This window comes from Aythya ferina (genome assembly GCF_964211825.1).
Source record: "Aythya ferina genome assembly, chromosome: 1".
NCBI classification, from domain to species: domain Eukaryota; kingdom Metazoa; phylum Chordata; class Aves; order Anseriformes; family Anatidae; genus Aythya; species Aythya ferina.
The window spans coordinates 153,486,763-153,501,610 of NC_140296.1; the positions used below are offsets into that span (position 1 = coordinate 153,486,763).

At 38.9% G+C, this 14,848-nt stretch overlaps 1 protein-coding gene across 15 annotated transcripts in view; it reads left to right on the forward strand.

The window, feature by feature from the left end:
• TNRC6B (trinucleotide repeat containing adaptor 6B) overlaps positions 1-14,848 on the forward strand; it is a 140,034-nt gene that overhangs the window by 21,681 nt on the left and 103,505 nt on the right. The gene's annotated exons all lie outside the window — the stretch shown is intronic.

Genomic DNA, 14,848 nt, shown 5'->3' on the forward strand with positions numbered 1-14,848 from the left:
AACGCTGACTACTGGTGGTATTTTTAAGAAATACCTGCATGCAAATAAACAATTTGTATGACCCTGGAGACATTTAAAAATAACATTTTTAAAGGCTGTTAGGAACACAGGGTTTTTTGTAGCCTGCTAAGGATTGAAAAGTATGTCTGAGTTAGGGCACCACCAGGAAGGAAAGAGGAAACTCTTGAAAAGAAATACTAACTTTGATTGTGTTGTGTTTGTTAGAACTGGAAGGGCTTGCCATGGTTTTTGTCCTTCCCACCTGCTCTTTCAACTAACTTCAAGAATTAGGCATGTGAGCCCTTAGGTGCAGGTATCAGTGTTTGTGGATTACTGACTGATTGCTTCTCATTACCCTGCACTTGCCAGCATGTGTTCTGTTGTGAGACTGGGTAGGGTGTTGCTTGTAAAGGTATCTATGATACTAGACATTCCTTGTAGAGACAAGAGGCTGTTAAGTGTGCTGTTGAATATCGTGTTGGTTGTGTCCTGCTTTGTGCTACTTCCTGAAGATGCAGATATTGAATTGTGAATTACTTTGGTTTGCATAATGTCACAGTGATTATCTAATTCTTCAGTGGGTTTATAAATGTATTTTATGGTCCTATCTCAACAAGTGAGTGTTAACTTGGAAACTGATCTGTTGTAAAATCCAGCTCCTAAATTTCATGAAGGTCCAAATCATTGTTAGCTTGCTTGTAGTTTTCTGTTAACCTACTTAGCATCTGAAAAAGGAAATAACTGGAGGACTTAACATTTGTCATTATCGGGCTGTAGTTTTCTGAGAGATGCTCTCATGGTTTTATGCTCTAATAGAACGGAAGATTGAGCTCTAGTCATCATCCTAGGAGGTGATTAATTATGTAAACAATTGGGTGGTTGTCCTATATGTACTTTAGGAACTGTGTTAATTTTAAATGGCTTTGAAGGAAGGCTCAATAGATCAGGAATTGACAAAGGAAAACATATCCATGGATGTACCTGCATCCAGCCAGATGATCGAATGCTTCTCTCAACAAGGATATGATTACACAGATCAGCGGGGGATATTGATGAGAGGAAATGTCATAGTGTAATTAATTACCACTGTTAATGGCGTGGACAATGGTGCTTGCTTTTCATCAAACAGAATTAGTGTGTGTGTGGGCATATGTATTTGTGTATACACACCCAGGTCCGTGTGTGTATATATGGATACATAGCTTTTTTTTTTTTTTTTTTCTCCTTTTGCCCATGTGTCAGGAAATGGATTGGAGTAACTCTCTTGTGAAAATTACTCTTTTCCTTCAATTAAAAGCATGCTTTTCTCTGGCATGCTTAATTCTGGGTGTAATGACAGATTATAATATTTATCCCACCATCAGGTGTTCCAAAAATATACAGAGCTTAAATTCCAAACAAATCTTTTAGACTGACTAAGTGCGTATGTAGTATGACATGAAATGATTATCATTTAGAGAAGGTAGGAGACTTGGAATCAGAGCTATATAGAATCAATATACTTTAAGCAAAATGTTCTGATGACTACACCTAGTCCTTCTCCCCATCCTGTGACGTACAGGACTAGTCACTGAAGCGTATCCCCCAGTGTTTCTTTAGTCTGTAAATGCTTGTCTTCCCTTTCTTGGGATGCTTTTATAGCTATAACAGTTGAAGGGTTTGTCCCAGAAAAACTTAGGCAACGTCTATTTCACTATATTGTCTTGTATCACTAAATGATATACTTCATTTAACAACACTTACATGATCTAACGAGACATTTTCTTAAAGATATTTTTCTAAGAGATTTTTTAAAACTTCAGTAATGCAGCTGAGTTTCTTTCTTTGTGTCAGGACTATTTTTCCTCTCCTCTTCAGACAGATGACATGAATTTTTGGAAGGAATTAATTTTGTGCTTCAAATACAATTATATATCATTCATATTTTATTTGGATCTTTCATTTTTCCCCTTTTATCCATTCCAAAACACTAAGCTGCAAATAAATCTGAAGTATATAACTATTGTTATATTTATTGTTCAGATCAGTGGATCTTCTTTGTTTTTTTTTACTTTTCCAGGTGTTTATACCCATATTTAAGTACTAGGGATCCTTTTGGTCCCCCCTCAGCTTATGGTCTGTTCTCAAAATCCCGTAACTTACCTATTCTTTTGCCTTCACTAGAAAATGATTTTTTTTGAGCCTGTAAAAGATATCTACAAAAGTCATCATCTTCTAGCATTTTATTTCCTATGAACATTCAAGGAAGACATGGAACATTTGGGTGTATTAGCAGCTCCTTTGAAGCTCTTCTCTTAAACATTGTAGAATTTGAGCCTGCAGCTCATAGGTCTTATTATGAGATTATTTGCTGCTGATTAAGCACGTTCAAGCTACCCCAGTGACAATACATTTGATTATATCATATATGAGGTCAGGTTAAGGCACCATTCTTAGCCTTTGTTCTGGATAATTCATTTCTAGCCAAAAACAGATTTGTGCAAGTGATAGAAAGAATGAAATTACTGTTTGTGGTGATTCATAGCATCTTTTATTGGCTCCACCAGAATAATTATAATGAAAAAGCAGGCAAGATTTCTCTCTTGAAATGATTTCTTCCGTTTTTTTCGAGGGCTTCAGCAACAGTAGTAAAGCTATTGTTGCAAAAGATGGAAGAAAAGATTGTAGGATTCGTTTGTATACCTTTTTGTTTATATCTTGTCACATAAGATCTTACATTTTTACATAAGATCAATATGAAAAGCCACTTGGTGTTCAAAAAGGAAAGGCCTACATGTTGGAATGCCTTGCTGTCAGCTACACTTAAAGTATTTCTCTCCAGTAGGAAATGGTCTTGCTGTGATTATGCTTGATACTCTTTTTTCTTTTCAGAATGCAAGATGCTCAGGGGTCTGGTAGGTATTTCCCCACTGTTCAGAATTTCTGTCCTATTGTTGTTAGAGGTAAGCTTGAATCAAGTATTCAGGGGTGTCAGGGTCATCTTGACAAAATTCTCCTTCTCTGAGGTAAGATGAACATCAGGATAGAGGGGTCTGCATACTGGAAGAATTATGGTGCCAGTCTTAAAATGTTTTTAAACGTTACATTTGGCGACTCAATGTCATACAGCAGGGACAGAAGGATAACCTACACTTTATTCCTTGTATACTGGCTTGGTTGTACTCTGAGATAACAAGACCAAGCCTTGAGCTGAGATTTACTTCTGCTTTTGCAAAACAAAAGAACATGCTTTGTGACCTGCCCAGCTCTACACTTTAAAGATTAAATACATGTGTGCTTCAAGCTAATGTTACGTGAAATATGATTAGAAAATGTACTCCTTGCTGTCAGGCATCATGAGGAGTGGTGGTCTTGCTTGACTCCAGTTGGCCTGGCAGTATCACTGAAGAAGTTGAACTTCACACTTGCCTTTGCTCTTGAAAATGGATCTTCAAGAAATTCATTTCTTCTTGAAATGAATGACAGAAATCCAGTAGCAACGTCTTGGCAAGTAAGCTTAAAGAAGGTCATTGGTGGGCTCAGCCCTAACTTTTTTTCTGAATGTTTGTTTTCCCCACTGTATTAATGTATGCATTTTAAATTCATTTTGCAGTTCATTTATACTACTCACGCTGTTTCTAGTGGTACAGTGATTGATACTGTATTAGTTGAGTTGTGCTGTTCTCCTTTTCAATTTTGCACACATGTAGAGCTTCTGCAGCTTTTTTTGGGGGTGTATCCTTTTTCCAGCAAAGAATGGGTTCCTTCCACACCACCCTCACTGTAGGCCTGTTCTGGAGAACCCTACTGTGTTGGTAGCTTTGTTGCCTGTTTTATTTATTTTTTTGGTCTAAACTGGCTCCATTGTTTGATCTCACAGTTTCTTCCTTGTTGTCAGACTGTCAGAAAACACACTTTCTGTTAGCATGACATCAACATGGTGAAGACAGCAGGCAGCTGTCAATAGCACCCGTCTGATTCCAATAATCAGATAATATTGGTGCCACAGAGAGGGAGGAGAACGTGTACAAATGTGAGCTTTTTGTAATGTGATTAGTGCTTGAGAAAGTAGTTATTTTTGGCAGACGTAGGAGCTACATTTGACAGGGAATATTGGGTCTGTTTTATCCATGTGATCTGCAGGTAAATATCATACAGCAGTGTATCTTTCACTTTATAAAAAGTGGTGTGGGGGAGTCTGGTTTTCCTTTTTTCAGGATCTTCCCCCCCCCCCCTTTTCACTTTTTTAATACAAAGTTTTTGCATAGAACCCAACAACCTCTAATGCTCTTTTAGATTATGATTTTTTTTCTAATTATGTTTTATGGTAGTTGATTTGCCATGTTTGATTATTGAGCTTTTTCCATTAACAGCATCGGTACTCTGAAGATGTCAACAAGCTCTGAGCTTCTTGTTTGTCGCTGATTTTCTTTTCAGCTGCTTTCATCCATCTGTTAAGGATTTTTGCACAGGCAACACTTCAACTTTGTTTCTCAGTTGTTCCTTTACTGTAAAATATTGCAGGAGGAAGCTAAAAGTTTATGCCTGATTTGGAATATTTTTAGATTTCTTTCAGTATTGGTCAGGGTTTTGAGCTTAAGTTGCAAACGTCTTTTTCAAAAAATGTGATTGAAATTTTCATGTCAACTGGTGTAAAATTTCTCCCCTCCCACCCTTGAGGTTCCTCATCTTTCAAACCAAAAGCCTGTGAATTTTCAGGGAAGAAGGAGTGTTGGCCCACGTAATAGATAAAAAAAAGGTATTTATAAATTCATTTATGACGTTTTTACTTGGTGTTGTATATGAGAGAGGAAGAAAATAGTTAATTCTGCCCATTTGATCCTTCATATGATGAAAATCTAGGTACTCAAAGCTTTGCTGAAAAACGTGACTCCACAGTGTCCACAATAACATGTTTCACTCCTGATAGGTGCACGAAAATGGGAAAGAAACATTTTGCGCTGGATGCATATTGTTATTTCAAGTTTTCATCAGTATTTATAAAAAATACATAGGAGCAATTATTGAACTGAATAGCAGTCTAGAAATGAGGCTACATCTCAATACTCTGTGTGGCTGTTAATCATTGTTTTATTTCAAGTTGCCCACCTGTTCATATCTGTCAGAGTGAATCTTCCCCTTGCCTTATTGCCTGCCTGTTCTCATTTTTCTTGCCTCTCGGTGTCTAATTGTGAGCCAGCATTTTCCTTCTGTCTAAATCACTTCAGTACCCTGGTGGTGGTGGCTCTGCTTGTTCTATCCAGAGGCAATCACACAGAGGTGATGAAAAGGTTAAAAAGTACACAGTGCTTACTCAAGAATTTAAGCTATTAAGACTAAGGAAATTTAAGCTTGCCAGAATAGTGTTTGTATTTGATCTGATAAATTACGTGTTTTGATATTTATAAACAGAAGCTTAACATTCAGAAGGAAGTGTTGTTAGGAGGAAGAAATGCCAGCTGGGAGGAGGTACCTGTTAATAAATAAATAAATAAATAAATAAATGTTTCACTACCTGTGTATATGAGTAGGCTGTGCTCCGTTTTTGATAGTCGTTGCTACTTGATGTAGACAACAGTGCAAAAGTTAGGCTGGTGTCTTTGCTTGGGATTTACAGTTAACGTGGTAAGAAGAAAATCCTATTTGGGTAGTTAAACTTAACACTATGTCCAAAACCTCGACGCCTGTATATCTGGGCCCTTATAGTACTACTGTTGAGTGATACAGAAATGAGTTTCTATTCAGATGGCACTAAATAATTTAAAACATTCAGGCTGAAGGCCTATACAGTGATGAAATGAGCAAAATGCTTTGTCACTGTAATTAAAAAAAGCTGTTTCTGTTTTCCAGGGTAGTAGTGCCCTCTGATATATGGTGCTTCAAGGCTTCACAGTTTCTCTTGCAGAATGAATCCCTGCTACTCTTGAAAATTTTGGCTTATTACAGAGGTGTACTTTCAATCTACAGGAGGTGTACTCTTGAGTTGTAGGAGTCTAAAGTCTTTGTATAAAATATCTCATAAAGTCTTCTGGGAGTAGAGGTGTTCTGCCTAGCAAGCACATACCTTGAGCTTCTCCAGAAGGGCAGCAGTTTTAGAACAGTTCTGAGCACAAAGATAGTTTTTCACAAAAGAAACTAATGTTCTTTTCTTCATGCCCTGCTAGCTTCATCTTTCTAGCCTGAAAATGTTAAAAACTTCTTAGTAAAGCAATTTCAAAACCAAAATCTTTGCATAGTGTGGATTTAAAAATAAAAATGTATTAATCTCTCAATGAAGCGTGGACTAGGTTTAAATCTCAGGTTAATAAAGTTGTCTTCTCGTTTAATGACTTATTCCTAAAACTTGTAAAAATGTTCCAACAGATTCCTCTTGTTTTAAAGAGAAATTAACATAATCCGTTAAGGGGAGTATGACTTTGTTTTTCGCTTTTTCTCTTGAACTTTTAGTGCTGTGGCCAACAAAAGAGCCTAATAACGCTTTTATAGGAAATACTACATAGGTGGACCTTTCTACAGCGGGGGGGAAGAACCTGCTTGTCAGTTTATAATTTTGATCCTTGAAATTTAAAGGCATTGTAGCAAAGACTTATCAATCACAATGCATTATCAGGGTCTGCTGGCATTACAGAACAGCAATTATAAACAAGGTAAAGTTGTTGAAGCATTTCCAAAGAAGAACATGTAATTAGACAGTGCTACTTGAGCTATTTTAGGAATGCCGTTCAGAGCTTGGATGCTTGGGCATTCTTAAAGGGATTCAGCAGGAAGTGCAAGATTTTGTCAGTTGGCTCTATTGTTTTCTACAAGGGCAAGATGGATTGCTCATTTGAAACCTATTTACCCATAGTGAAGACTAAGATTGCTAAAATATAGATACCAAGACTGGAAGATGACTCCTTCTATTTTCTTTCCTCCGTATACCCTGAAGTGCTATTAAGGTACAAAAAGGAAGGTTAATATGAGGAGATATTTTATTTCTCTTGGCAAATACCATCACCTGCCAAACTGACTTTGGGATCCGTAAGGACTGCTGCTAGACAATCCTTTGATGCAGCCTTTTCATATGTAGGGTTCATGTGGAGGATATGTAATGGCCTGAAAAGTCACTGCAGTGAACAGGTGCAAATCTGATATCTAGACGAAAAGGTACTTCAGTCTCGAATAAAATTCAGTTTAAACTCACCTTTTCCTTTATTCTAAAGGTTCTTTCTTTTTCGTAAACGTTTTTTTCAATAAAGTTTGCTTGGCTAATACCATCTCTTCAGCTGAATACAGCAGATTGTAATACTTAACAAAACAGACAAAAAAGCTTAAAAAATGCTTTAAAAAGGAAAGAAAAAAAGGCAGTTCTACATTTGAGAGCTATCCTGGTATAGTCCCTCTATGATTTTTGGGGCAGAGATGGGCAGGGCCATCGCTTTGTAGCTTTGCTTGTCTCTTTCATGTAGGTGTGCTATTGGCACCCAATTCGAGGGCTGGCCACCACCTTTTCAGAATACTGCCCTTTGATCTCTTTCCCTTCAGTATTGGCTTTACAAAGGCGTTGGCAGTGGTTGTAGTCCCTGTCAATGTGGCATGTTAGAGAGCCTTTCTAATCAGCCACTTAAAACTCATAGGATGGCTCTGGTGGGAAGGGACCTTAAAGATCATCTAATTCCAACCCACTGCCATGGGCAGGGCCTCATCTATTCTGGCCTTGAACACTCCAGGGATAGAGCATCCACAGCCTCTCTGGGCAACCTGTGCCGATGCCTCACCGCCCTCTGAGCAAAGAATTTTCTCCTAACTTCTAACCTAAATCCCCCCTCTTTAAGTTTAAAACCATTCCTTCTTGTCCTGTCATTATCCAGGTGAGCAAAGTGTTGCTCCTCATCTTTTTTGTAAGTTCCCTTCAAGTACGGAAAGGTTGCAATGAATTCCTTCTGGAGCCTTCTCTTCTCCAGGCGGAACATCCCCAGCTCTCTCAGCCTTTCTTCGTAGGAGAGGCGCTCCAGTCCCTCAATCATCATTGTGGCCCTCCTCTGGACCCACTCTACCAGCCCCACATTCTTCTTGTGCTGGGGGCCCCAGACCTGGATGCAGTGCTCCAGGTGGGGCTTCACAAGGGCAGAGCAGAAGGAGACAATCCCTTCCCTTGACCTGCTGGCCACCCCTCTGGTGATGCAGCCCAGGATGCAGGTGGCCTTCGGGGCTGCAAGTGTGTGCTGCTGACTCATGTCAAGCTTTTCATCCACCAAAACCCCCAAGTCCTTCTCAGCAGGGCTGCTCTCAATGAGTTCTTCTCCCAGTCTGTACTCCTGTCTGGGATTGCCCTGACCCCAGTGCAGCACCTTGCACTTGGACTTGTTGAACCTCGTTAGGTTCCCGCGGGCCCACTTCTCCAGCTTGTCCAGGTCCCTTTGGATGGCACCCCTTCCTTCTGGGTGTCAACAGCACCACTCAGCTTGGTGTCATCTGCAAACCTGCTGCGGGTGCACTCAATCCCACTGTCTGTGTCATTTATAAAGATATTCAACAGTACTGGTCCCAGGACAGACCCCTGAGGTACATCACTCCTCACTGGCTTCCACCTGCATGTGGAGCCATTGACCACCACTCTCTGGGTGCGGCCTTCAAGCCAGCCCCTTACCTACCGAATGGTCTACCCATCAAATCCATCCCTCTCCAATTTGGAGACCAGGATGTCATGTGGCACCATGTCAAAGGCCTTGCAGAAGTCCAGGTAGATGGTGTTGGTTGGTCTTCTTCTGTCAGCTGATGCAGTCACTCCATCACAGAAAGCCACCAGGTGGTGTCCCTGGCACGATTAACCCTTGATGAAGCTATGTTGGCTGTCCCAGATCAGCTCTTTGTCTTGCACTGATGTTTTCAATTTTATTGTCTTCTGGCAAGCTGAGGGGAATAGGTGTTTGGGAAGAAACCTGAGCCACAGACAGTAAAGCTTTTCCTGACCCTTGGAATATCTGTACCGTTTGTAGTCTTGGGTTGATTCATTAGAAAGCGAAAAACTGAGTGGTCTTGCTGACCTCATCTATTTGCAAGATCCTAAATGAGCAATTTCATTTTCAGTGGGTGAACTAGATGGTTATAAATTTATTTCAGTTCCTCGAACTATTTTTTCCCCTCTCATTGCCTGTGGAAGAAATGGAGATGTGGTTTGTGGAGAAGGCTTTTCTTTTCTTCTTGCAACTAAAAATAGATGCGATGGTCTTCATCGTTACAGTAGACTGGAGAGTGTGTGGACAGCTGAAGGCACGTGTACTCTGCAAAGGCATTGTGCAATGTCAGTTCCCCTGAGGGTAAAAGCAACATTAAAAGCATGTCAACATTTCCTGTCACTGGTTTTAAGCCAACTCGCTCAGACATTTGGATGGTAGACAGGACAGTGTATTATGAAGAAGGGAGAATGTGATAGCTGTCTACAGATGCAGTAAGCCTAGGTGGAATTAGATTTCTAAGAAATTTTATAGAAGTACTCCTATCAATAAAATCACATCGATAGGTTTCAGCAGATACAGAGCTTCCGTGCGTGATTCCTACACAAATAGCTCTGTTAACATTTGAGTTGTTGTTTGAGGGCAAGTTTGTAATGTATGGAAACAAGAAAAGCCCGGGTTCTTCTTTGGGCATGATGCAATGCTGCAGTGGTTTGGTGGTCTGTCAGATATCCCACCAATTGGAATAACTTCAAGAAATTAGGAGAAATTATGTAAAAGCCAGCCATCAACATTGTCAGTGGCTCTCGGGGCTGACTGACTTCGGCACATCTTTGCCTGGGTTATGTCACTTCAGGTCAGTCCTAACAAACAGCAGAAAGCAGTGTTTGTGGCACGGTGAAGGTGATTTAATGCATGGTGCAAAAGTGTAATTTCGTTCTCAGTAATTACGATTATCACCTGCTTTCTCAATCCATCAAAAATTCTTTGTGCCAGTTGTCCTTTTGTGGTAAGGTGCCGTCTAGCTTCCCAAATCTAAGGGGGGAGAAAGTTAACTTGTTTTCTTTCTTCTCTGTCAGGGTGGTTAACAATGTGCATATTAAAATATCAGCCACTTACAGATGTCAGTTTAAACTGCTATAACTTGTTCATGTGTGTCGGCACCATAAATAGTAAATTAACTATAAACTGAGTCGCCTAAATACAGTCATCAGGCTGCCTACAGGTGGCTGTTCAGAGTAGGGGGGAAGAGTGAATTGTTCAAGGGCCTTGAGGTCAGATTTTTCCCTCTACGTTTTTGTGAAGTATGAAAGATTTTTTCCTGAGTTGCAGCAGTTAGCTAGAATTCATGCCTTGTGAAATGCAGATAGTCTTTATATGAGGAATAATACAGATTGTTAAATAAAATAATACAGATAATTAAATAAAAAATAGATAATACAGATAGTTAAATAAAATTCGTGAATTATTTGTGTCTTACTAAATCCAGATTTTTCTGGGATCCATGTTACATATGTACAGAAACATAGAGGGATAGAGTCCCCTATCAGCTGTGGCACAGGACACGGACAGCACTTTTGCTTATATTCAGAAAACTAAGCATTTTGAGCCTGAGATCGTTGAATTTATTATTCAGAGCTTCTAAGTTGAAGATTTCAGAAGTCATTCTGTCATACCACAACTTGGGTGGCATAAAGAAACCTCTTTGGTGGCTGAAGGTATTACCTTCAGTATCTCTTGCTGCAAACAGTTGGGTAGTTTAGATGTAGAGCTTAGGGATATGGTTTAGTGGGGACTGTTAGCGTTAGGTCAGAGGTTGGACTCGATGATCTTGAGGTCTCTTCCAACCTAGAAATTCTGTGATTCTGTAGCTCAGAGTGCCTCCAGACCAAGATTCAGGTGAATTACTGTTTATATTCATGAGTTGTAGTTTTTCAAATACTTTGCAGCTAAGTAATGTTTTTATTTAATTAAAAAAGAATTATTTAATCTTGTCTGTACAGTAGGAAATGTTGCTGGGCTTCTGATCTTTTTAGCATTTCCAGTGTGTGGGACTCTTGTCGTTATATTCATAAAGCTGTTTGTTTTAAGCTTAGCAGGGAATTCTTGTTAAGCTGCTGGGTATTTCAGAGAATATTAGATAATAAAAGCATCTCAAAAGTTAACGTAGAAAATAGGACAGAGTTTATTTCTGGAAGTACAGATGATTAGTTGGAGTTGGTGGTAGAAGAAACATCCCTAGTCTTGTAACTGCTACTGCAGATTTGGTGCTTAAGTGAAACATAAATTACATATTCTGAGTTACATAACTTTGCTATTCTTAAAGATTTATTGAGCTGCTGTTGATAATCTGTCCTGTTGCTCTGTAAGGGTGATACATGCTTAATATATATGTTACCATGGTGGCATTTATAGTTATTGTAAAATTTCCCTGAGTCAGGAATTAAAGTACCATTAGGCTGCAGATACCAAACACAGGTGTTAGGTTAGTGATTTTTAAAAAGTAATTATAGGAATGTTAAGTGTGTTAGTCTTCAAAAGAATATCCTGTGCCTTGCAGGGAGTGCTGAATGTGATTGTTATTTATCAGTAAAATTACAATAGTAAGTTTTCACTTCTCTTTTTACTAACAGGAAAACCAGTTAAGGCTGCGTGATGGTAGTAACATTGAAAGGCTCAATCTAGATGCTGATGAGAAACTTCAAGAAAATAGTGAGTAGGCTAGGAGATAGTTGACATCTTGTGTCAGTATTTTGTTGAATAATGGGGCTGTGTTTTGCCATTTAAAAAAAAAAAGTGTGTGGTAGAAATAGGTTCAAGTAAAAATTGAGTAACATCGCAAAGCTGAGCAATACCGCAAAAACCTCAGAGGGTCCAAAAATTCAGGTAACTTTTCCCGGGTATCTTGTCGCTAAGATTTTCCTGTACATAGTTCAGGAAAATGCTTTGCTTTCTCACTTTAGGAAAAGGAAGGTCAGGGGCTGTGTTTTTTTTGTTTGTTTGTTTTGTTTTGTTTTGTTTTTTCTTTTATACAGTGATTCAGACTTTGAGTGTTTTCATCTGTGTGCTGAAATTAAGGTTTAATCTCGAACGTGTATTTTGGGACTAATTGCTGCTATTCTTTGCACAGTTTGAGATGCTAGCTAGCTCAACAACAATGCATCCTTAAAGGAAAATATTAAAGTGTTTGCAGCTAAATTGCACGGATTTTAATAAAGGAAGGTAAATTTAAAGGTTAATTAAACACATTTATATCTGTTGGTAACGAGTAACCTTCATTGAGTTTGTCCGAAATGCTTACATGAAGCCAGGCAGAGAGGTGACTCAGCTCTGCTTTCACTTGTAGTAGTGATTACGTTTCTGTTACACCTGGGATTGTCTCTGTTTGATATTTCCGACAAGTTCTTCTAACTGCTCAGCATTTGTAGAGCTTCCTCAATTGCTAGCTGCCGTGACTGGTGACTAATTGCTTGGATTTTAACGAAGTATTAGCGAGACAAAAGAAAAGCTGATGGCCTACTTATGGTTGCTCTGTTGCAGCTGATGAGTGGGAAGGCGCTCTGGTCTAAAAGTAAGTAGTTGTGATGAAGCACCAAATGCATCATTCTTAAACTGGACCTGCCGTAGGCTGTGTTGAAATTAACAGTTAAATTTAAGCATGGGAAGTAAATTGCCACGGATCTGCAGACAGCAGCTTTTGACCTTGGTCCTCAGTTAAGGATGTCTAGTTACATGCTAGATAAGGTTTTCTGTTCATCCACTGGAGATGCTAATAAATGAACATTCTTACGAGACTTCATATCCTGTTCACCGAGGTGGCTGGCTGGTCTTTTTATTAATAATCATTTTTAAAAAAGTTATGAGAATGACCTATTGAATGACTGGAAAAAGGCTGTGATAACAGCTGTCTCGTGAAGCTGCGTTAGTATGTTTTTATGGCTGGTGAAGGAAAAAAAGACAAAATACTGTTTAAAAATCTGTAGCTTTTCATAGCTAGTGTAGGATTTCTTACAAACGTTCACCTTTTTCGTGGGAAGGTATTTGGTTTCTGTTATGCTCGGTTCAGTTTTGGTGGGCTAGGGTGTTTAATGGAGGTGTTGAATCTTGCTAGGAACGTGCTTTCTGAAATCAGCGTTCAGAAAAGATGAGAGCTTTGCTGTAGAAATTTTCTGACCCTTCAAAATATGTCAAACTTGACTATCCAGGAACTCCAGATTAATCAAATCCCTTAGGGTTTCACTGAAAACCTTTCTAAAAAGCATTGTACGTAACTGATAACAGCTGCTGCACTGATTGGAGGGGGGGTGAGTACTAATTTTGTTATGTCCAAGATCCTTCTGGTATATCTCACTCTTCAGAAACTAAGTGTTCAGGTGTTTAATCATGAGTAGCTTTTACAAAAATTCCAATTGTTTTCTGTATTTAGAACACTCAATATATTTTGTCAAAATGTGGAAATTCAGATGCTTGGATTTTAAAGGGGGGAAAAAAAAGCTTTGAAATAAAAATTAAGAAATTAAAAAAAAAAATAATTGACAACTTGCAGTTCCTTTTTTTAATAGATGCGGGTTTTCTATTGGCTTCCCCCCTGCTGTTTAAGGGTCTATTTCTGGTTCCTGCTTCCAGCTGCCAGAATCTTGAAGCCTTTACCACCTCTTGCCAGGAGAAACAGGTGTGGAGCGCGCTTTCTCTGATTCTTGGGACCCATGGCTCCCCCTGCAGTCCTTTTAAGAGAAACTAACGTGCCTAAGACCCTCAGCTATTCAAGCTTTTCTTCTTTCCTTGGGAGAAATACACTAGATAGAAGAGTTTTGTCTTACCTTGAACCTTCCACACTATTTCTACATATTAGGATAAGTTAATCTTCTGTCTGTTGTGTAAGTCAAGCGACTGAAGACTTTGAATACTCCTCTTCAGAATGCTTGTGGTTTACTGGATCTGATGTGGTTGCTGTGTATTGCTAAAACATAGTGAAGAGTCTGGACTCCTGCTGCCTTAAAAAGAAGGGGAAAAGACTGCTGGACATGATGTCATGATGACAGATTGAAGAGAAGCTGTGAGACTTTTGGGGGGAAGAAATGTCCATAGGCATTTTGTAAGAGCTGTGGTTGGGGAGAAAAAAATATTTCAAGCTCATTTTGGCTGTTAAGTGCTGTTCTTCTTTTCACAGGTAGTCACTTAATCAAAAATTTAAATATCTTATTCTCATCCTTTCTGCAAGGGGGTGCTACTATTATCATTGGGGAAATAAGACCTAAAAAAAATGTATATACTTTTTAATTTCAAAAGTAAATCTAGTCAATAAATTACCTAGGCCCTAAGAATTAATTTAAAAAATATGTAAATAATGTCCATGGAATGTTCTTTGGTCAGTTTAATTTTGTTTTCAGAAGGCAGTTTGTCAGAGGCACCTCTTTAAATTAAGATGAACTATCCAGTAAAGCACTTTAGACTTTCAAATGTCAGGGAAAGCTGAAAATGCATAATCTGACTTACTAAGCTTATTGTGAAAATGCATACCACTGGTCATGAAATAATATTTACCATATCCAGACAAGTGAGAAAATTAGAGGCAGAGTTCTGCAAAACGAGGTTGTGCTGAATCAGACCTATGCAATAGCCTTGTAGAGAGAATCATCGAATGGTTTGGGTTGGAAGGGACCTTTAAAATGACCCAGTCCAGCCCTTTGCCGTGGGCAGGGACATCTTTCACTAGCTCCAGTTGCTTAAAGCCCTGTCCCTTTGAGTTTGTAAACATGATCTTGTCAGAATCAGAAAAGCTTATGTTGCTTGTGTTTTGTAATCCTCTAGTAGACAAATAAATCATCATCTTTGTATAGATAGACATATAAAAGCATGCAGTCTACAAGGACTTGCAAAATTCAGTGTTGCAAGGTATGTTTGTACAACAAGTTAGTTGTCTGCTTACTAAT